The following is a 23,895-nucleotide window of genomic DNA, read 5'->3' on the forward strand; positions in this document are numbered from 1 at the left end:
CCTATGGAAAGAGGACACCCATTGTACAAATCACTGCCTCACTGAACCTGGGCTAGTCAAAATGCTATTGTAGTGACAGAGGATATATTTTGGAAGTACTCAGACAGGAACACTGTTAAGCTTGGACTTTTTTTTGTGGACGGAAGAATGGGAAAAGAAATGAAATAATTTGTGTGAAATAAATGAATGTGCTCATGAGGGATCAGAGCTATCTCTCGTTTTAGTTCACTATAGACGGAAGGAGTGTCTGATAGAGAGAGGGACTCAGCCATGCACAGAATTGCCTCTTCAAGGGGAGCACATCTCTTACATTGCAAACTGACATTACATACTAAATGGTAAAATAGACACATTTGTAGTTGCGGTAGTGATCATAGTTCAATCGTATCATTCAGTCATCTCTAGACATTCCCACTTCCAAGATTATGGCAAAGATGTGCATACAAATGTATATGAAAACAAATCATTAGTATTTGTTTTATTATTGGCTTTATCTGGTTATGCTCTCTGCTAGCAGTCCATTATTGTTGATTGCTATCAACACATGACAATTCAAATCAGTTCTTTAGTCCAGCTCAACACCAGTAGTTTCCAGTTGGACCCATAATATATAGCATTGTTTGGATGGGGTTAGAAGAATAAGGTTATTTATTTATTTATACATTTTTTGGTGAGGTTGTAGCATCGGTTAAGTAACTACAGCATGCTGGCTGAAACCCAACGTTGCATTAAGGGAGTATAGTATTTATTTTTGATACCAGTATCAACATGGTCACAACTTGGATAAGCCTGTTGGTTTGCTCGTTTTACTCGTAACTTGAACCTGACATGTAGTTGATACTTTTAATTTTGAATATGTTTCACAGAGGGTGAAAGGATTCGACCTATCACTCCTCCTTTGTTCTTGACAAATATTTAATAGCATGCATGTACTCAAAACTCTATATGCTTGAAAAAGCTGAACCAGTCAGCCTCATATATTGGCTTGAAATGTCTAATATTTTGTGTAAGCTTTTGTGTCTTTATGAATTGAGCAGATTGCATGTCAGACTGACAAAAAAACTAAGGTGCTTTGAAAGAATAGCAGAATGGGCAAATTGTATTAATTTAGAGCAGGGGCAGATAAGTAATTGTACATGCAGTTACTTTTCTATCAATCAATTTAGCAGCATAAGAAAGGGATCGTTCATGGGAAGCAAAGGGTTCAGAGACTTCACATTAACAATACACATTCACTCATTGTGTGGCTCTCTCCAACAGCACTCAGTGATCCAACCATTGAAATAAGGGTAATGAGGAAAATACCTGATGAAATATGAGTTTTCAACAAAATAGTGAGACGTTCATGTTAGCACAACCATGTCCTCTTTTCAGTGCTACAAACAAAATTAACAGAACTAAAGGTGATCATTTTGAATCTACCTTTGTATAAAATATGCTAAGTTATTGGAAGAAATATAGCTTCCAATTTTATTTGCAAATTTTGCAGTGATCTGGTTCAGATCAGGATACACAAATATCCTACAGGTCTGGACTGTACCCTGATTTTTTTTTTCAGAATCCAAACACAACACATAAAATGCGCTTGTGGGTGTTGTACGACGCTTTTCACTACCAATAATGTTTTTGTGTTGGTTTTTACACCAGGTACAAAGAATCAAAGAAGATCTGCACACCAAGGAGCTCCTGTTTAAAGGATTTATTGATAAGTGACATTCCTCAGACTTGGAAGTGTATACAGTCCATCCATCCATTTTCTTGCACTAATCTGAGGTCGGGTCGCGGTGGTAGCAAGCAAAGTAAGTCCACCCAGACTTCCCTCTCACCAGCAACGTTTTCCAGCTCCTCCTGGAGAATTCCGAGGGGTTCCCAGGCTAGACGGGATGTATAATCCGTCCAGCAGACTCTGGGTCTACCCTGGGGTCTCCTCCCAGTTGGGTGTGCCCAGAAAACCTCCAAAGGGAGGCGTCCAGGAGGCATCCTGATGCCCAAACCAACTCAACTGGCTCATTTCGATGCGAAGGAGTAGCAGCCCTACTCCGGGCTCCCCCCAAATGTCTGAGCTCCTCACAAAATCCCTGGGGCTGAGCCCACCAACCCTCTGGAGGTAACTAAATTTGGCCGCTTGTATCCGGGATCTTATTCTTACAGTCACTTCCCATAGCTCATGACCATAGGTGAGGGTTGGAATAAAGATCGACCGGTAAGCTCCCTCTTCACCCCACCGGTCCGGCACAACGCCCACAATACTGCTGACGCATTCTTTTGTGACTCGCCATCTTATATACATTGACAAACGCATGACCCAACACAGCTGAAATAGCTGAGACCCAACGTCATGACTGCTGAATATTGATATTACCTTATAGAAATAAGTGTGATATTTTATTTCCCCTCCCTGATCAGTTAGTACATCATCAGTGCATTTGCAGAACAGCTGCCAAAAACTACAAACATTCCTACATCATCCTACATTTGTTTCAGTTTTTGATCCTGAAAGCTTCACCAGCCTTAAAGTCAGTATCAGTGGATGGTTGTGTAGGAGGTTGTACCCATATAAAGTATAGTGCAGAAGTAGCCAACTTTATTAGAAGTCTGAACTAGATTGAAGAGTGTCAGTGTGAGGAAGGACAGAAATACTTGTGTATAACACTTTTCAGCTTCGATCACAGACTCTGGGTCTTATCGACTATGGACTCGACTTCAAACAATTTAATAAACTCATTGTTCAATCATACAGTGCTTATAAAAGGATACCCCCCAAAAAATCCTCCAAGTTAATTTTAAGGGTGCTATCGTACATCCAGCACAAAACGCTTTAGCATGCAACGCAAGTGTTATTTATTTATTTCATCTGACGCATTTCTCATCTTCATGCCAGGTACCCAAGCCGTGTAAACTTGTGCTCACTCTCTTGGGCCTGTCTTAAAACGAGTTGAGGTCACTTTCCTATCTTAAGGGTGCAGAAAGTGACTGCTTCATAAACTTACTGAAACCTGTTCTAAAGTATATAGTGAACGGCACAGCAACTTCCTACTACTGAGAGGGCACATCAGTAAGACGAGCATAAATAAGTGAGTTTACACACTTCCATTGGAAATGCTCCACATACACAGGATTGCACAACTGTGCCCCTAATGCTCTGTTAAATATCAATGCATTTGCACTTACATTTAAATTGAGTTTTTTGAGAGGACAGTCGGCTGAGACACAACACTTTCGTTTTCCCTTTCTCCCCACTCCTGACTTAATTTTCTCTTGGAATGAGGCAGATCTGCTGATGTCAGAATAAGAGGAAATATGCTACCTGTTATTTGTCAGCTACACTGCAGGAAGATTCCAGCTTGAGCTGCCCACAACAAAAAACTTGTAATGAGGCAGACACTGAGCTCTCCACTATGTGCTCTCACTATATTACGCACTGTGTGTCCATAACACACAAAGTAGAGAGTACTGTATAGCCATACATGTTTCGGAGCAAAATATAATAAATGTAAACTTTTCTGTGCTGTAAAGCATTTGGAATACTAGTTAACTTTTAATCCTGTCCGATTGTGTCGGCATGTCTGGAGGTTTTAACAGGGTTGGGCAAGTTACTTGTAAAATGTAGTAAGCTAAGCTACTGGCTAAACAACATAAAATGGAAATATAGCAAGCTACAGCAACACGGCAAAAGTAAATTGCTACATCAAAGCTAATTTCATTTATAAGGCCAATATTATTTATGATGATGATGATGATGATTATTATTATTATTATTATTATTATTATTATTATTGAACAATTTAGGTGAAGTTCAATGCCACTTTTGTATGTTTAGTTGGACTGCTTTGTACTAAAAACAATCTTATCTACATACAATTCAAGCAATATTTTTTGCCAGCCACGGAAAATTAATCTCATCCACAAACTGTTTAGATTTACCTATAATTGGATTTAACATACTAGTCATTCCATATGCTGGGATCAGCTGCATGTGTGTTCCCCAGACGGTGAAGGTGAGGTGAGTTTACAAGCAAAAGTGTGTTGGACACACTCCTATACATGTTCCATGTGCTATTGACTGTTCTCTTTAGAACGTTTAGGGCCGTGAGAGTCGTAAAAGTGTGTTTCAGGGGGGTTTTTTTGTACCAAGCTGTAAACATGTTTGATCCGGGTCTAAAGTTAAAGTCTTGCCCAATGTGGAATGAAATGACTTGCTTTAGGAGCTAGCCTGAAGTGGTGACTTTTTGGAACTGCAGTTCTTAATACTTCAACATTGGCTTAATTTCTCAGCCCTGCAAGTTGTTTCTCGGGTTGAACTGCAACAGGAATATAGTCCCATCAAGAACTTTTGCCTATTTGACTATCATGATTTAAAAATATAATATTAAAGACTATTGTCAGTGTATCTCAGCAGAAGAGAAAGGGTTAATACAATTTCTCAATTCAATGCTTTCGGTGATGTCAGCTTAACTGTGTGGTATCTCTGTATTCCCCTCTTTTTTCCCCCACAGGCAGTTCACTCTTTAAAATATGTTTTTTGGCATCTTAGACTCAGCAGGGTTTCTTGTGTTTTTCTTCTGATACTTTTTATGAAGGTAGGTAACCTAAATTATACCCTCGATTATTGATTTCTTGGGTGAAAATATCCCTCTTGCCCTTCATAAAGAGTCAATTGAAGGTTCTTTACACTTTGTTTACCTCTTGCACATAACTCTCTTCTTTCCCACACAGCTGGTGGACTTCTGCTGACTGACAGCTAAGGATTTTTAATGTTGACAAATCTCTTCTGAAAATGTTTTATTCATCTTTTATTGACTCCATTTTGACTTTTGTGATGATCTGCTGGTTTGGTAACCTCAGCATCGTTAACAAGGCTGGACAATATTGTTAAACTTTGCCGAAAGATAGTTGGAGTTGACTTGAATGATCTTGGCCATTATTTTTCAAGTAAGAGCCACTCGAAAGGCAAAGGCCATCTTGGAAGACCCTCAGCACCCTCTGCATGCAGAGTTTAGACTTCTGCCGACATGGCGGAGGTTCACTTATGTAAGGAGGTCGAAATCAAATAGATACCTAAGGTCGTTTGTTCCATCAGCTGCTGTGTTTTTAAATAAGCTGTAGGCATTGTTGCCTGTACACTTTTACTATGGACTGTTGGTCTTTTGTCCCTTATCTCACTCACATCCATCATGGTGATATCCATGGTAGTTATGTTGTAAATGTATGCATTTATGTCATTGAGCTGTTTTTTATGGATGTATTGACTGTATGGACCTCTGTTGCAAACCAAATTGCCCCTCGGGGACAATAAAGATTTTCCAAATCCAAATCCAAAGCCACATCTATGAGTTACTCCAGTTTCTTCCTCTACGGTTACTTAAGACTGAACATAAAGTCAGTTCATGTATGGTACTAGTTAATGAGACATAATTCATTCAAAACTTTATGAGAATTAATTATTAATTCAAGAGCGTAAATAACTTATTTGTGACAAATTAGCCAATGTTTTCCTATTGATACCTGTGAGGCTCTGTGGGGAGGTCAAAGCACTAAATTAATGGAATTAAAATGATTCAGCTATTTCTCCTACAGCCAAAACAAATCACTAAAGAATTTTTAACACAGTTGTTTGTCTCTGCAGAGGGTGTAAGGGTATCTCCATTCATTCATCCTTGTTGGGAACATGCCTTGAAAAAAAAAAAAACATCAGGACCAGGACAACATTACCTTTTTTCCTACCTGAGAAAGGTCCAGAAGTGCCATTTCATGTAGCTGTGGTCAAACAAGGAACAAAAGGAACCATTTCCCCGGAACAGAAGGTTAAGAGGTTGCTAAGAAAAGAAAGTTGGAAGTGAAGGCAGAATGTCAGATGCAGACATAGGGTCAGAGTTCATTAGCTATCTCCCCTTTCTAATGACGTTTTTTCCAGCTGAGGGGTTTTAGCAATCACAGTAGGGCTAGTGAAGCATGAGGAACCAGGAGCCTAGGAGCACGGAGCCAAAGTCACCCCTAACACAAAGACGTCAGATTGGGTCACTATCAACGTCAACCTTTAAAAAGCAGCAGTAAGTAGCCATGCACATTTCTTACTCATTATTTCAACATCTTGACAAACATTAAATAAGAAAAACAAGGGTCTAATGAGTCTTCTGAAAATGCCTCTATTTCTCAAGAAAACAGACCCATTGAAAATAATTGAAGCACAAAGTGTTTCCTACAGTGCAGATCGTAGTCTGTATGAATATACCTTCAAACCTTTTGGATAGTCATATTGGGTTCTTGGAGTCAGAAGTTAGCATATTTGGGGGAGAGGGGGCTGCTGGAGAGGAGCGAGCGGATGGCAAACCCCAAATTATCAAAGCTAAAAAGTCTACACCTGTGGCTAATTCATTTGCTGGTGTAAAAGCTGATTTACCCTCAGGTCTCCTACAGATGATATTCCATTTTGTGGTGGTAGCAGACCACAGACTAGAGAAGCTCAGAGAGAGCTTGTCAAATGTGGCAGACTATCGGCAGATAAAAGCCAACTTAAAATAATGTCTTCTCATTACTAACGTCTGAGCCCTCTCTTCTGAATCCAACGCTTACACACTTGCCAGCAAATACAGAAAAAGTATGTTTCAAAAACACTGCAGGACTTGTGAGCCTGGTAAAAAAACAACTTCCCAAAAATTAAGTAAACGCTCTCAAGAAGGCCAATTTACCAAACAGAAAGCCGTGTTATTGGTCTGATTTAAATGAAAATTTCCAGAAAAGGCACTTTTACCGCAAACACAAGTAGAGTGACTTTGTCCGTAGGGACTTGGGTTGGGAACCGGAGGGTCGCCAGTTCAAGTCCCGGTGTGGGCCATAGTTGGTCTGGTAACTGGAGAGGTGCCAGGGTACTTCCCGAGCACTGCTGAAGTGCCCTTGAGCAAGGCACCGGGCCCCCAACTGCTCTGGTGTGCTCTCTGCTTAGCAGCTTGTAGCAGCCCCACTCTGACATCTCTCCACCAATATAGATGTGATTCGTTGTGTGTGATTCGTTGCATGTGAGAAGCATGTCCCTATAAATAACAGAGTGTAAACCAAATATCCCCTGAGGGATTAATAACAAAATAAAAAAATCACAGCCTCCAGGAACCTGTCACTCAAAGAGACCACACCCCCTATTATATATACATAACTCCATTATTATTAAATGGGTAAGTTTTATGAAATACTCACCACAGACAAAAACAGTTTTTGATATTGGTTTAACGTGTTTTTTCTGATGTAAGTTAAGCATTTTAATATGGGTACAATTTCTTCATACTACAACGCATGTTGCAGTTTGCAGTGAATGAATATTCAGCAGATGATAAATGATCGTAGAAGTTAAAATTGAAAGCTAAAGGAATCTTTCAGAGTAAATTAAATGGACTTGGTAAATTGACTTGGAGTTGTATTACTTTTCTAGTCTACTGACTTGTCAAAGCACTTTAACACTACATGACACATGCAACTAAACACTTTCTTTGGGATTATTCACTTTGGTTATTATCAGTAATTTGTTTTTGGTATTTGGTCTGCCTTGTCATTGAGCTCTAGAAATATCTTTAGTCATTTAAATGACATATTATCCATTGTTGTTCAAAATGCAAACAGGGACTTGAAACAGTCTTGGATTATTGTGTTGATATGATGAGGGGAATTCTTCATTTCAGCTACTGCTCCTCCTACGGATGCATCCTTAAAAATGTGTGTTAAACATTTATTTTTGAGCATGATAATGTGCTAGTAAGCAGTGATTACAGTGATATATAGTAGTGATGACTGTAAAGTGAGAATTACTGGACAACTATAAGACGGACATCTACCAACAGCAACTGGCATTAAGACCTAGAACAAATGTCCAGCAACAAATGTGGTTGGCCAACTTTTTAAAGAAGTGCAACGATACCATATGATAGTCATTACAATTCAATACGACACAATACAAAACATACTGTCCAAAAATTAAGAGTAAAAAAAGATTCACATAATACATTAGTTTGTGTTTGTCAAGTCTTTTTCTTTCATTCGTCCTGTAGTTTATCTGACTGACAATTATTGTCTTGGAGTTGTTGGTATTGGCCACATGGCCCCCTTGATTAAATCGGCTAATAAAAACCTACCTGTGTGATATCACTTTTTGTATGTGTTGCATTCTGACTGTAAGCTCTTTATGAATATAACATGAATTCAGATCTGCTTTCTTTTCTTTTTTTTAAATCACAAGGATAAGCTGCCTGGTCAGGTATGAACTTTTCTTGACTTTGCTCAGCATCAGGGATTAATGCCACCCCACCGAGCTGAGTAAGTGCCCATTTACCCAGTGAGGATAGAGGGCAGTAACCTAAATACTGCTTGTTTTGCAATTCTGGGTGGACCCAGAATCCCTGCAAGATAAAATGGGAGGAAACCAGGAAAACAAAGTACAAAGCAGCAGAATTATGTCCTCTATCTTTCTTTGCCTACATAGAAGTCCTGCCTCCAAGTAACACCATGTCTGGGTGTGTGTACTGTGATTTACCGAGCAGTGGCAAAGATCCATTAGCAATGAAACAACATAGCCTCTATCCAGGAAATGATTTATGTATTCAATAAGCCTCCCTGGCTTCCATTCCCTGCTGCCCCTCATTTCACTTCCTTATTCTTGACAGCAGTGGTAAGAAAAGCCACAGCATTGGAAGTGTATTCTGACAAGCAAAGCTAAGTCCAAGGTAGGTGAGGAAACAACAGCACCATGAACCTGCTCTAATAGCAGTTCTCTCTGGCTGCTTTGCACTGGTAACACAATGTATCTCTTTAAAAACTCCTGCAGAGTTTTACGGCTTCACAGTTAGGTAATTTTAAAAGGCTGTAAGGCAGCAATGCTTCACAGTAACAGATTTTAACTCCAACGGGAAACTCAAGGGAAGGAAACCGCCTCATTAATAGTTTAGGCAGCAACAAAGAATTTATTGACCTCGTCAGATTGCTTTGGGCTTCATGAAGTGTTGTTAAATGTTTCTAAACAGACATTATGGGCTGCTTTTACATCATTAGTTCAGCATATTTGATTTGGACCAAGAAAACAATGTTGTTTCATTTTCTTCTTGATTCAGTGCTTTTCATATGGACTGATTAATAACTCATTCGGGTCATTCAATGTGGACATGACTGGTATGTCATCTATTATCATATGTGTTTACTGAAGCTGATTTATTCTCGTGTCACAGAGTTTTTCCAAGTAATGACCAATTTGGTTTTATTTGTCTTGACCACAATTTTTTCATGATGTTATAAATAATTTACCATAATATTATAGAAGGCTCTGTATAGCCTATATGTTTTACTTACTTTTGAGAACCTACTTAAATCAACTGACTAGGAATAAAAAAATACATCAACCTTTACAGCTGTTTTAATGATGTTAGTGTTAATCTAAATGCACAAAGGTGGTTAATTTAATTGTATTATTCATGCATGCATTTAAAAAAGGAACATCTAAACTACAACAGTAATAGCAATGATAGGCCAAAAATCGACCAGTGGAAGGAAAATGTACAAGAAAGCAACTGGATGAGTGAGATGTCATAGAAAGAGAGGAGGAACCTTTAAGGTGACCTGGAGAAGAGAGGTAGGAGTGCATACAAAATGGCAACTTGAGAAGCAGCAGTCAAATCCTGCTGATGCCACCACTTTGAAAACAGTTGAGTAGAACACTAACAGCAGTCCTTAACATACGATACGACTGGGCAATTAATCTACGGAGGGAAAATATGGGAAGGGCTACAGAGGGAGGAAGAAAAAAACTGGCTGAGGGGTCAAGAAAGTAAGAAATCAGCAGAAACGGTTTGAGGAGGAAAGAAAGCAGCTTGAAGTAACACCCATTAATTTCCCCAAAGACAGGTGTTGCAGATCTGAGCTTAATCAGAGCTATAAATAGAGACAGGCAATTCATTGTTTTAAAGACATACAGTATGGGCATTTCTTTTCCTGTTTCCATTTGGCTGAAAAGTTCATATCCTAGAGTAAGGACAAGTTAGTAAGAAAAAATGTACAACTTTGAGAACAGACTGTAATGACCATTACGTTATAGTTTCACCAGCAGGAGCTTATAATAATAATGCATCTGAACCCAAACAACAAAGCTGTGCATTGAGCCACATCAGACACTTGAGGCACTTATCTCACAGAATGCATTGAGAAAGTGTCTGGGTTTTGCTTCTACAGAATTTATTCTGAGAAAGAGAGAAAGAGAGGAGGACATTTGTGGATGAATGCTGTTTGATGCTGTGCTGTCCCTGTGAGGGAACAAAAGAATTGAATTCACCTCATCCTGACCTGACATCAAATATTGTGTTAACTTAGGGTGTATTCACACATACCTTGTTTAGTTTGTTTGAAACTAACTAAAACCCTGGTGCGGATCTTTTGTGAAGGTGTGAATACAAACCATCGAACTCAGGTGCGCACCACACAGCCGAACCCAGACACAGCAGAAGAGGTGGTCTCAGTTCACTTCCAGACGAACCCTTGTACGGTTTGTTTGAGATGACAAAGCGACCGGACTTCAGTCTGACACAGTTCTAATAATCATACGCCTTTTTGGACGTAAAAGTCTCCCGTTGCCACACGCATTATGGAAAATAATTGTTTGTCAGGTCCGTCTTCTGTACAAAAGGCTTGCTGTTAGCATGTAGGCGCACATTAGAGCTCTCCTTCGCAGCCTTCTTGCAGCACTTCTTCATCGCTGCAAATGATAAGCATTGCATTATAAAACCCACGTTGTATCAAACGCTCTTGCTGCTTAAAATGTTCTGCAAACGTTTGTAACTGTATGAACCAAATCAATACCAGGACAATGAGTGCAGCACGCAAAATCTCCATGATTGTTTACTTTCACTTTGTGATTAGCGCTTTTCCCCCACCCCAGACCTTTTTGTCCAATGATTGAATGATCTTTGCACGTATGTGGTTTTGTTTACAAATCCTGGGCCTCTTGCGAAAAGTGCAATGTGAAAACAAACCGCACCAAACCAAAAAAGAAGCATTGTATTTGTTCCGGACCAAAGAAAGCGAACTACTAGGACTTTCCTGGTGTGACTACGACCATAACATATTACTGCCTTTTACTGCAGGGGTTCTCAAACATTTTGGCCTTGATTACCCCCTTTCAGAATACCCTTGTCCGGCCAAGGACAATTTTCAGGAAAGAATCTGGGAAAAGAACATATCTAAATGAATGTATGGGGTCTTCATGACACTGTTGGCTAATGTCACCCCGCAAAAGACAAACAGTGCTTCAGGAGGATCAGAATTTGTGGAGGTAAATTCCATTAAAATGTATTCATCTAGATTAGTGGTGGGCGATATGGAAAAAATATCATATCACGATTTTATCAGGATTTTTTTTTCTTACTGATCTTAAAGAAAACATTTTGCCAAGTTACCAACCAGTTTAACCAAACTTATTTCCCTGTATAATATTTATAGATGCAAAAATACTGTGCTTATAAGTTTAGTCTATTTAAAATTGTCTTTCTTGCGGGGGCTTGAAATCTCCCCAGAATATTTTTTTACACCAGAAATGTCTTTTCCAGCATTCTGATAATTTTTTTATGTACAATTTTTAGGCTTTTATGCACCACTTTAATTAATAATTTATTATTCTACCCTCTGTTGTGTCTGACTGACATCACTTCAAACAGCATGCATAGATACTAATGCATGGTGACTGTTCAAAAACATTTTATTTTAACAACCGACGTCCAGACCTCGCTGATCATCATCATCATCGCCTCTCTCCGTTTCATTCTCGTTTCCGTTGTCACAACAGGTGAGCTTCGAGTGGAGAGGCTTGTTAGTAACTTCTAAAAACTGAGAGAGAGCAAAAAACACCGGCAGCATGGAAAATTTTAAATTAAAAGGCCTCTGTTGCCGTACTACAGTGTTTTTAATGGTGGCTGCAACTCTCCGGAACACTCCAGCCCTTCGGTCACGTGACTGAAAGCTATGAATAGTGCCGTTTTTATTTTTTATTTCAATGCCCGTTTTTGTATTGCATTTTATCACTATAAATCTACCTGTTTCTATTGCAATTACTTCAATTCTGACTAAATCTTGTGCTTTTGTTTTAATGGACTGCACAACACAGGTTTATATATGCATGGAGATGCCCTTCTGATTTTAGATGTAGAATGTTTACATTTTTTTTTGTCTGAAAATGTCAATTTCCCCAATTACTTGTTAGCATGCAGGAACATATGTATGTCTGATGCATTACTGAGACAATGCTGGCCTCTTTGAGTGTATTTAATGTACTAGTGTTTTGTTCCTCAAACATTCTGTAGCCACACAGTTTTCTTCTCTATTCAGCCATGATCCAAAATTATAATTGTATTTACTACCCACGTCACTTAAACCTTTCTTCTTGTCTGCCTTGTCTTGCTGTGCAAAAAAATATTTTCCAGTATTCTCAGCTCTGTAATTTTGCCTACTGTTGGTATTCTCCTTAGTTTTTATGAAAGATGGCACACCTGAGTACATGATCAGAATCAGAAACAAATCAGGCTTGAACAGCATCTTAAGAAACATTCTCTTGTAACATAAATTCTGAGAACATGTAGGGGGAAAATACATTAAATACAGTACTGCCCTGTCATAATGCAACAATGAAGCCAACACCCAGCAAGTGGGGGTTTCAGTCTGCATTAGTTTTTGTTTTGTGTTTTGCAAATTTTTATATTATTTCCTTGTTGTGTTTTGGTATTCACCCTTGTCTCTGTCTTTCAGATCCTGCTCCTCTTGTACCTGCCTGGTGTGTCAGCTCCGCCCTGACTACCCTCACCTGTGTCTCGTTGGTCCCTGATTGTCTGTGTATTTAATCCCTGTGTGTTCTCCCTCCTGTTGCCCGTTCGTTGCGTTCTCAGTGTACCCTCGTCCCAGCATTATAATTATCTTGATCCTCGTGTATGACCATACCTGCCGTTTTGACCTTGCCTTGCATAGCCCTCTGGATTTGTGTATTATTGCCTTACCGTGTACCGAACCCTGCCTGGATTAAAGGACTGAATTATAACATTCCCTCTGAGTCTGCTTTTGCTCCATACTGTGAGTCTTTGTGTCAGCAAGTAAATCTTAGAAAGAGCCTCTTTCATAGACAATATTACAACAACAACAACAACAACAATATGTTCATGAAAATTTGTCTCCATGAAAAGATTATATCACACTGCAGATAAAAGGTTACTGTGGCTGGATTAAGGAACAATTTGAAAACCAGTAGGAAAAATGATGGTCCCGAGACTGGTAGGCTTAATGCATGCTGGTGACTTTTGTGTCTCCAGCTGCATGTCTTTCTTTAGCAGGGTGATGCTCAGTTGGTGTGTGGGTTAGTAACTTGGACATTGCCCTAGTTACTTCAAACAGCCACTGCAAGAAATGTGTGAGTACAGAAGGCTGCAAATGAAGAGGTTATATTGTAAAGGTCATGAAGTTATCTCCCAATTCTGCTGTAATGCTTGTATTGAGATGTGCACAAAGCTTGACTCTCACATTAACCAGGTCAAAGCAGCTGTCTGACAATTTCGCAATTTCTCTTACCCTGGCTGATGTTGGCTGCCAGAGAGGTGTCACAGGAGAGCCTGGGGTTTAGTGCAAATGACCTGGGGTCTCATTTATAAAAGAGTGCGTAGAAGCCATACTAAAAATGTACGTGCGCCAAAAACCTGGAAATGGCGTGCGCACAAAATGATTCAGATTTATAAAACCGTTCGTACGCACACCTGCATGCAATGTTCCCTATAGAAATCACGATCCACCTGGAAATGTGCGCACGTAGCTTCGTCCCATGTTCCGCCCTCTACACGCCCACAATCAACCATAAACGGTCAATGCAAAGCAGCTTGTGAATGAAAATGCATACAAACGAGGGGGCAGATCAAAGGTTTCCAGCGCTGGATCGCGGCAAACCCGAAAGTTTAGACAACGAAACCAAACTTTCTGACCCAGAAAGAGAGTAGTTTGTGAATGAAGTGAAGGATAAAATGGACATATCTGTAGTTTACTGCAGCAGGAGGATGACAAACTGAAGAAAAATCAGAGAATGACACCACGTCGCTCCTGCTGTCACCCTGTCCTATGTGCCAAAACAGCCACCGTTCATCATTATGCACGAGAATATCTGCAATGTTAACGGGACCCACACTGACTTCTTCATATTGTCAGAGTGCTCATGTCAGTCAGCAGGCTCCCTCACTATATCATATTAGTAATCAAAGGTTTGATCAACGAACAAAACCGTTTGATTGTTGGCCACATTTTTTCATGGGAAACTCTGTCTGCTCTGTGACTAATTATGAGGATATATAGACCTAATGATCGTTTCAGAGATGCCCCGACTTAAAGGGCCCATATTATGCTTTTTCTGGTTTTATATGCTCTTTAGTGTGTTTTCCAAGTGTCCTGTGCATGTTTAGGCACATCTATGTGCAAAAATTCAAAGTCCCCGGAAAAGCGGCTTCTCCTACGTCCTCCTGTTAGCTGCAGCATTAGCTGCATGTAACGCTCGGTTTTAGCCCCCCTCGAAAAAAAATTGTCAGTGTGATGTCATTGTCAGTGTGATATCACTGATCTAAGCCCATTGGCTCGTTGTGGCAAGCCCAGCAGCTCATGTGCATGCCCATTAACTTCTGTAGCACGCCCACGATATGCCGTAGCCTGCGGTAGCACAGTAGTGCTAAGGTGCTAATGTTTTTGCTCCCGGCCCTCGGAGCCAGAGTGGCTGAGCAACTGACCAAATTATGGCAGAGCCGACAGGCCGACCAATCAGACCAGACTTGGCACATGTGGGGACTGTGAACGTGGGAACTTCAGAGCCTTAGAGAGAGAGTCAGAAGTGAGCCGGTGCATGGAGCGGCAGTACATGAAAACAGACACTTTTTTCAAACTTTAGCTATTGTGAACATACTTTAGTAGGTACATAGATTAAATATACAAACCCCAAAAAGGGCATAATATGACCTCTTCAATGTCCACAGTTGAATTATTTACAGAATAAATACGTGCAGTTGATGAAGATGTGCTGAGTATGGAGGAGGTGAAATGTGTGAAGCCATGCCGTGTCTCTGTGTGTCTTGACGGAGGCATCTTTATTAAAACTAAAAACCACACTTGATGATAAATGCACGATATTGAAAGAAAACTGGTGGCTCTATGGTCTTTGTTAGTCTAATGTTTAACTCTACATCAGTGATTACATTAGTGTACAAGTCCGGTCCTCTGAGGTCCGTCTGGGATAATGAAGGCGAGATGGCGCTGATGCAATATGTATGTGGCGGACTTTTATTTTTCATTTTTATTTTATGTTTATATATTGTCATAATTAAAGTTACTTATCGGAAACGGCTCACTACATGCGCGATTATAGCCTAAATAAAACCATCGGTTTGAATGATTATGATGACGTGGATCTGTCAGTAAAGTTTGATATTTAGTGAAATCAAATGTGGAAGAGGCATCATGTTCGCGGTCCTCTAGCCTCCCTGCCAAGGGGCCCCTGAAAAACCTAATAGATTATGTAAATGGTTCATGTTCAATCGGTTTTCTTGTTCCTTTTTAGTTATGACTTCCCCTCTGTACTCAATAAGGAAATCTCTTTTTTGAAAGGGCCAGCAGCTGAACACACCCCGACCTTTAAATGAATCAATATATTTTACATCAAATCCTTCCTTATCTTCACCTAAGGAGCAATAATAAGAAGCATCTTTTTTGGGATTTCTTTTAGCTCTCTGTGGCCTTGTTGCCGCCATCTCCTTATCCTCCACACCGTCAACAGGATGAAACGTATAACTGTAGCTGTATAGGAATAAAGCCCACTCGGTGTAATGAATGAAGAGATCTCCTGTGCCCTAGGTGTTAACAGGACCTGCCAATACCCCTTAAGTAAATCAAACTTACTGACATATTTAGCAGACCCGACCAGATCTACACAGTCCTCCATCCTTGGGAGAGGGAGGGAGTCAGGTTTAGTCAGCTTATTTACTTTGCAGAGGTCCGTACAAGGTCTAAATGTACCATTAGGCTTCTTTACAAGCAAACATGGGGAGGACCAACTAGAAGAGCATGGCTCAGCAATGTCATTCTCCAGCATGTATTTCACCTCTGCCTCTAAGTGCTCCCGCTTGTCTGGAGACATTCGATGAAAGTGCTGTTTTACCGGCTGGGCATCTCCGACATCAATGTCATGCTCAATAAGTTGAGTGCGAGTTGGAGTATCGGAACACAAACAAGGAAATTCTCTAATTAGCTCCACTAGCTCCTTCCTATTTCCCTCAGGTAAATGTTTTAACATGGCATCAATGTTGGCAAGTGATTCAGAGTTTTTTTTAGACGTCCTTGTAAAACCCCATCATCTGGAGTTCCAAACTCCTCATCTACCTCTGTTGTCGGATCAACAGCTTTGGGCAGCTGTTCTACTGGAGCGGCTGCGGAGGCAACAGATACTCCAGGATCAGACCCAGAAGAACGAGCAAAGTATGGTTTTAACAGGTTAATGTGACACAGTTGGACTGACTTTTTCCGGTCAGGCGTCAAAATAAGATAATTCAAGTCTGACAGTTTACGCGTCACAGTGTAAGGTCCAGAGAATTTAGCCTGAAAAGGAGCTCCAACTAATGGCAAAAGGGCCAGAACCTGATCACCTGCACTAAACTCACGGTGTTCAGCACGCCGGTCATACAGAGTTTTCATTTTGGACTGAGCTGCCTGCAGATTTTCTTTGGCTAATTGGTTAGCTCTGTACAGCCTTTGTCTGAACCCATTTACATAATCTATTAGGTTTTTCGGGGGCCCCTGGGTTTGCCAGACCCTTGGCAGGGAGGCTAGAGGACCGCGAACAGTGTGACCAAAGACCAGGTCATTTGCACTAAACCCCAGGCTCTCCTGTGACACCTCTCTGGCAGCCAACATCAGCCAGGGTAAGCCCTCCTCCCAGTCACGAGCTAACTCTGTACAGTAAGAGCGGAGAAGAGACTTCAGCGTTTTGTGAAATCGTTCCAAGGCTCCCTGACTCTCAGCGTGATACGCACTTGACTGTTTGTGTTTGATGTTCAGCTGTTTAAGCACTCCACTAAACAGTTTTGAGCAGAAATTGGAACCCTGATCAGATTGTACTTTTTTAGGGAGACCAAAAACAGACATGAACTGGGTTAAAGGTTTTAAGATGGACTTAGTAGTTATATTTCTCAGAGGGTAGGCGGCAGGGTAGTGGGTGGCCTGACACAGTTAGCAAGAAAGTGTTACCAGCCTTGGAGCGTGGCAGAGAACCAACACAGTCTACTATCAAACATTCAAATGGTTGGTCAGCAACCGGAATCGGATAAAGAGGTGCTGACTTTATTACCTGATTTGGCCTACGTGTCAACTGACAGGTGTGGCAGGTTTTAATAAAGGCAGAGATGTCCCTTTTTAATCGAGGCCAGTAAAAGTGACGCAGCACCCTATCGTAGGTTTTCTTTACCCCTAAATGGCCCGCAATGCCACCGTGAGTAGTCTGGAGAACAGCCGAGCGTAATTTAGCGGGCAAAACAATCTGCAACACTTCCTCCCCCCCAAAACGGTCTCCTTGAGGAACCCACTTCCTTACCAAGATGCCATCTCTAAGACAATAACCATGTACTGTACTCACCACCTCATCATCTGGAAGAACCTGCTCGAATAGATCCTGCAGTGTTGGATAATTTCTTTGTTCCATTTCAAGTTCACTGCAAGACACAGGCAAAGGAAAGCAGGCAGGGGAAAAAACAATAATTTTTTCTTAACTGGAACTTCAAAGTCTGACCCACCACCATCACAGCTCATAGCATGTGTCACTGCTCCCGTAGGAATCCCTAAAGTAGATGTTTTTTCAGAACCTTCTATCCGAGTGTCTGGAGGTTTCACCTGTGCAGGAACATTAGGTCATACCCGATTTCCCACCAGGTCATTTCCCAGGATTACCTGGACACCAGACATGGGTAAAGATGGACGCACTCCCATTACCACGTCCCCTTTCACCAGGTCAGATGACACTTTTAATTTATGCTGAGGAGCAGAGAAAACAGTTAAACCCATTCCTCTGACATCTACACAGGAACCAGTGTCTGTCATAGAAGAGAACGGTAACACTGAATCCATGGTAAATGAATCCAGCGCTCCTGAATCTCTTAGGATTTTAACTTTAACTCTGTTCTCACTTCCAACTACTGAAACATATCCCTCAGAAAAGAACGCTTCTTAACCCAGGTCAATAGTTTCTGTCTGACCGTATTCCATATCAGCAACCTGGATCACAGACCCTGTTGAAGGCTTTGTGTGTGCCTGCACTGCAGCTATAGCACAAGCCTTCTCTACATCACTTAAAGACACAGCAGCCCCAGATGGCTTTGCTGATAACCCCCCAAGCTTTTGCTTTTTTCCTTAACACTGGACACTCATTCCTCCAGTGACCTTTGGCAGTAGTTACAGACACGACTCGGGTCAAACTTTCCCTGTGAGCTATGGTCAGTTTTCCCTGAAAACTTATCTGACCCTTCTGACCAACCCTTACTGGAGGTTGCCCCAGTCTCTCCCCGAAGCTAGAGTCTGCACGACCCCTGCTCTCAACGAAAGACACCTTGTGGGTCAATGTGAACTCATCTGCCAATTTGGCTGCTTCTGAAACCTTGCTTACCTTCTGCTCATTTAAGTAAGTAGCAATGCGGTCAGGTAAAGTGTTTTTAAACTGCTCAAGCAAAATCAACTCCTGCAAATCCTCCAAGGACACTACTTGAGACGCAGTACATCAACGGTTAAAATGGGTTGCTAGATTGCGAGCAAATTCAGTGTAGGACTGTTTTTCTTTCTGTATGAATCTGAATCTCTGTCGATATGCTTCAGGTACTAGCTCGTACATTCTTAGCACAGCAGCTTTAGCCAGCTGATAGCTAACACTATCGCTAACACTCAAAGCTGAGAAAGCCTCCTGGGCCTTGCCAGTAAGAACACATTGAAGAAGCAGGGTACGTTCAGCATCAGACCAATTTCTTACCTCAGCTAACCGCTCAAATAACACAAAGAAAATGTCAGGGTCCCTTTCATTAAACCTCAGCACTAACCTCAAATTAACAGAGACATCACATGACTGTGGAAGAGAAACAGTTGCTGACTCAGCTGGAAGCTTTCCCTCACTTATAAGTTCAAGTTTATATCTCTCCAACTCAAACTGGTGTTTGGACTGCACAAGAATCGCCTCTCTCCTCAGTTGATGCTCAGTTGGTGTGTGGGTTAGTAACTTGGACATTTCCCTAGTTACTTCAAACAGCCACTGCAAGAAATGTGTGAGTACAGAAGGCTGCAAATGAAGGGGTTATATTGTAAAGGTCATGAAGTTATCTCCCAATTTTGCTGTAATGCTTGTATTGAGATGTGCACAAAGCTTGACTCTCACATTAACCAGGTCAAAGCAGCTGTCTGACAATTTCTCAAGGAGGTGGATAGCGTGTATGGAGTGGAGTTTGCTGTGATGCACTGACTGGAGTAGGCAGAGAAATAATCAATAGAATTACATGAAACAGCGGGCTGAAGCACAAATAACTGCTGTTATGAAAACCCTGCATGTTTGTCTATTTACAGCTCAACTACGCTGCCACAGAAAGCGTTGCACACCTTTTTTTTTTTACTGTACATGATTTATTTGAAATGGAGCATCTGTTTTAGAGCCATGGCAGACAATAAGATCATGTTAATATTCTATTTCACTGCGAAGTAAGAGGCGCCTCTGCTAATGAGAATCAGTCAGTCTGGTTTAGTGTCTGACTTTCAAAGCACCACCTACTGAGTTCACATATTAAAATGACACCACTGGAAAAGAGTTCACTCAGAAATCAATGTGTTACTTTCATCCATATCGAATGACATAGACAGGTGAAAACATTTTCTTCTTTTGTGATATTCATTGATAGTTGATCATTTAAGGGTGCAGGATTGTTTCATTTTCTCTTTAAGATCTTTTCTCTCAAAGAAATGGCAGGTCATCTGTTGTTGTAAATTCCCAGGCTCCCCAGTAAGACCAATAGCTCTGACTATTAGTGTTGTAGTATTTGAAATTGATGTTGGTCTCAATACCGTTCATCAAGCTTTTTGAAGGTTTTGGTCTCAAAATAATTTTTTACTCAGTCTTGTCTCGGCTTCGGACTGGGCGGACTCTGGATTTGAAGTCAAGCCCAGTCAAGACCACCACTGAAAGGCATTTTTCCAAGTCCTTACTGTGACTAGAAGGAAAATACCTCTTTCTAAAAGATCTAATAGCTTTAATTCATTTGTAGTTTAATTTTGTAGCCCAATTACGGCCGCAACCTTCCCGGTATTACGGTCTAAGTGAGTGACACTGATTTTTTCAGTGATATTTATGGTGTTGGTCTTGTCTCGGTCTCGCCCTGCCATGATCTTGGTCTTGACTCGGTCTAGATTCCTAAATGTCTTGTACAGGTCTCGGAGCAATCTGGTCTCGGATATGTCTTGGTCTCGATTAGTGTGGTCTTGAGTACAACTCTACTGCATTCAGATTGAGATTAATGCAAAAGTACAAACAAACTCCTGAGTATCCAAGAGATAAATCCCTGTAAGAGTCACATGATTTCTTCAAATCTGTTGGCCTCCCTTAGCCTATTCTTTTGCTGTCCATTGTGGTAATTATCTTATCTTTATGCTGCTGTCTGTACAAAAGTCTCAACCATGATAAGCTTCGGTAGCCTTCATTAGTGTGAATGGATCTTCAGGATTAAATCACATGTAATTAAAGCTGCCAAATTTGGCTCCAACTATCCACACGCTACCTGAAATAAAAGATATTCATATAGAGCACAAGACACTGTTTGAGTTGTCCAAGTCAATTTATTTAAATGGATACTCATCACAAGAGGATGAATAAAAAAGAAGCTGTAAGAAATTAGTGCATATACGGGAGACATGTCGTACTGACTTTCTCTTTTAGGGAAAATATCTTTATTTGGAATACTTTGACAAACTTAAAACTTAGAACGGATTCACCAATGATAGGATATGTGTAGAAATGGGAACTGACTTTATTAACAGACCTGTTATAACTGTTTTGGAAGATGATTGCAACTTTATGCATCATAAAGTCATGACAGTGGTATAGGTTTTGGCTGCTTTATTGTATCCACTGTTACATTCGAGCAACTTATTATTGATATTAATCCTATATACCACTCCAGTTGTAATGAAGTTGCCATATAATACAACAGGAAGTGACAGATGAAGACTTATAAAATACAGTACAAATGTTGCCATACCTGACAAGTTAATCTCTGTTTACCTGTAGTGAATATTAAGTTATAATATTTTTGACTACCATTCCCTGAAAAATTACATGGCCAATCCCTTGTGTTCATGAAAGGCTGTATCCCCAGTGCAGTGTTAGTGTAATTTGCTTTATAAGGATATGTGTCTGACTAAGAGAGAGAGCATTTGTTTGCATGGCTTTAGGCTGAGCCCTGGTGGGCAAAATGCTGAACTACATCAGTGCACTTCTTTACACACACTCATGCATTTTTATACACAGGAGGAAAACAAATATGGGACAGCCTGGTTCTGGCACAGATGCTACAGTAGAAACACAAACAAGAACATCATACACGTCAAAATCACACTTACATTTGCCTCCATTATAGGTCACATGTGTTATTGCCCCCTATGAGCCAGCCTGCACCCTCAGATCCTCAGGTGGGGGCTTTCTTGTCATTCCAAAGGCAACGCTTGAAACTAAAGGTGACCTTTGGAATGAACTGCTTTAAGAGATAAGGCATGCAGAATCATTGACATATTTGAAAACCACTCCTTCAAACTCACTTTTATATACTTTTTTTTAGTGCTATTTCAATATTTTTTTTATCTTATTTATACTTATTATCTTATCTTATTTCTTATTATTTTAAGAAATTAACTCTTTTTGCGCTGGACCTCACGACCTCCGTTTCAGAGCGCTTATCACCGGCAGTTTAAGGAAATATGTAAACAGGAAAACAATAAATATGAGTGGTGTCCTTGCATCAGCAGCAGCTCTACCTGGAAACTGTTCCCTCGAAAAGAGGTGTCAGATTAGTTACTCCGCAATTGTTGTTGACAAAGCCTGATGTTGTGTGTCCCACCCCATCTGGATTCTGATTCATAATTTGACGAGTGCGTCACTGTTCCAAAAGTTTAACTGTTTTCATTCCTATGCTCAATTTCACCCGTTGCTTTACTTTCTTTTATAGTTGTATAGTTTCACAGCTTCTGTTTTTATTTTCACTGTTGTTATGTAGTATTGCTTCATTATACTGCCTTTATGGTGTATGATGATATATGAGCATTTTATTCAGCCATCATACATAATACAAAAAAACTGGGATACATCTTTATATTTAACAGAATTTCTTTATTTTAAAAATAAAAACTACTTCTGAACAAACATGAATAAAATGGTAATAACTCTAATATTTCTTATAAATAAATACAAATAGCTAGTTTAACAGAACAAACAACACCAAACAGCGCAGGGAGCAGAAGTGGACACAGACGGCCCAGGGATGGATTTAAATGTTTTATGATTGCATCTGGAGAGAGATGTGCATTTGTGAAACAATGGGCATTTTATAACAGTGTGAACACAAAATATTATTTTCTCTTCAGCACAGTACAGAAACCTCAGTATAGTATTTCATGTGAGCCCAAATGTTTTCCTTACAACCAGACCTACATGCACAACTATCTATACAGTGAGGACTTCTAGTACAAAATGCATTCATGCTCTTAGACATCAATACTCTAAAGGCAAGAGCTTAAAACTATTAATGACAACAGGAGGTGGAAAATAAACATTTTAATCGACGAGGGTGAAAGCTAACTAAGTACACAAAGATGTCAATAAATATAAAAGTAGGTTTTGTGCCCCAAACAACATTGCCTACTTCCTAAAAGAGGAAGTGTTTTTCTTACACTGGTTATTTTTCTTAAAATGAGTAATCTTTACCTAATGAGAGTACAGTGGAAATAACTGATGTTAACTCGAGCTATTGATTAGGAATTAGGAAACACTGACGTTACTATCCTCCATCCATAACAAGCTAGTTTAACTACAACAGATAAATCATTGATACGTGCAGCACGTTACCTCTGTGTCTTTTTCATATTTTTCCTCCTCTTCTTCTTTTTCATCCCTGGGCTCCCTAGGGCTTTGGTTTTTTTTACATTACAGTTGTTTATAAAGGTGATAGTAATCAGTACGGTCAGTGTCACTCACTTCTCTTCAGTCACCTGCCCTCCTCCCCCACAATGAGCAGGTAACGAGCAGCGGTGTTGTGATGCGCTGGGTCAAGCAGGAGGCAAGAAAAATTATCCTTTTTAAAACGCATTTTCATTCTATTTCTTCTTCTGATCTTCAACTTTTCTCCCTCACTCATTTGGGGCGCCAGCGGTGCCACCTATGGAAGGATGGTGCCCTTAGCATTTGGCTATACTGCCTATGGGCCTGCCCATGCAGAGCAAAGATTCAGAGAATAATCCTGACACACAGACGGATGAGATTCTTAATTCCCCCGTGTTACATTGAGCAGCTTCTTTTTGTTAAAATTGATACAGAGTTCTCAAAATCATATTAAAATTTTACCTTCAGAACCCTCGTATTTCTGTGTGAGGAGATAGTGGTATGTTTTCTCGTCAGCACTGGATAGTTTCTCTACCAAAGTCTAAAAAAGAAGAACCCACATCTTAATGTAGGTAATGAAATCCATGGAATTATTACAACTGGTGAAATCATCAAAGCCATAGGTAAAATCAGACAAACATTTCATGGCCAGACACAGGCCCTCACTTGTAGTGTGCCTTATAAAAACTTTAACCCTG

This window comes from Labrus mixtus, chromosome 1, assembly GCF_963584025.1.
Source record: "Labrus mixtus chromosome 1, fLabMix1.1, whole genome shotgun sequence".
Taxonomy (NCBI): domain Eukaryota; kingdom Metazoa; phylum Chordata; class Actinopteri; order Labriformes; family Labridae; genus Labrus; species Labrus mixtus.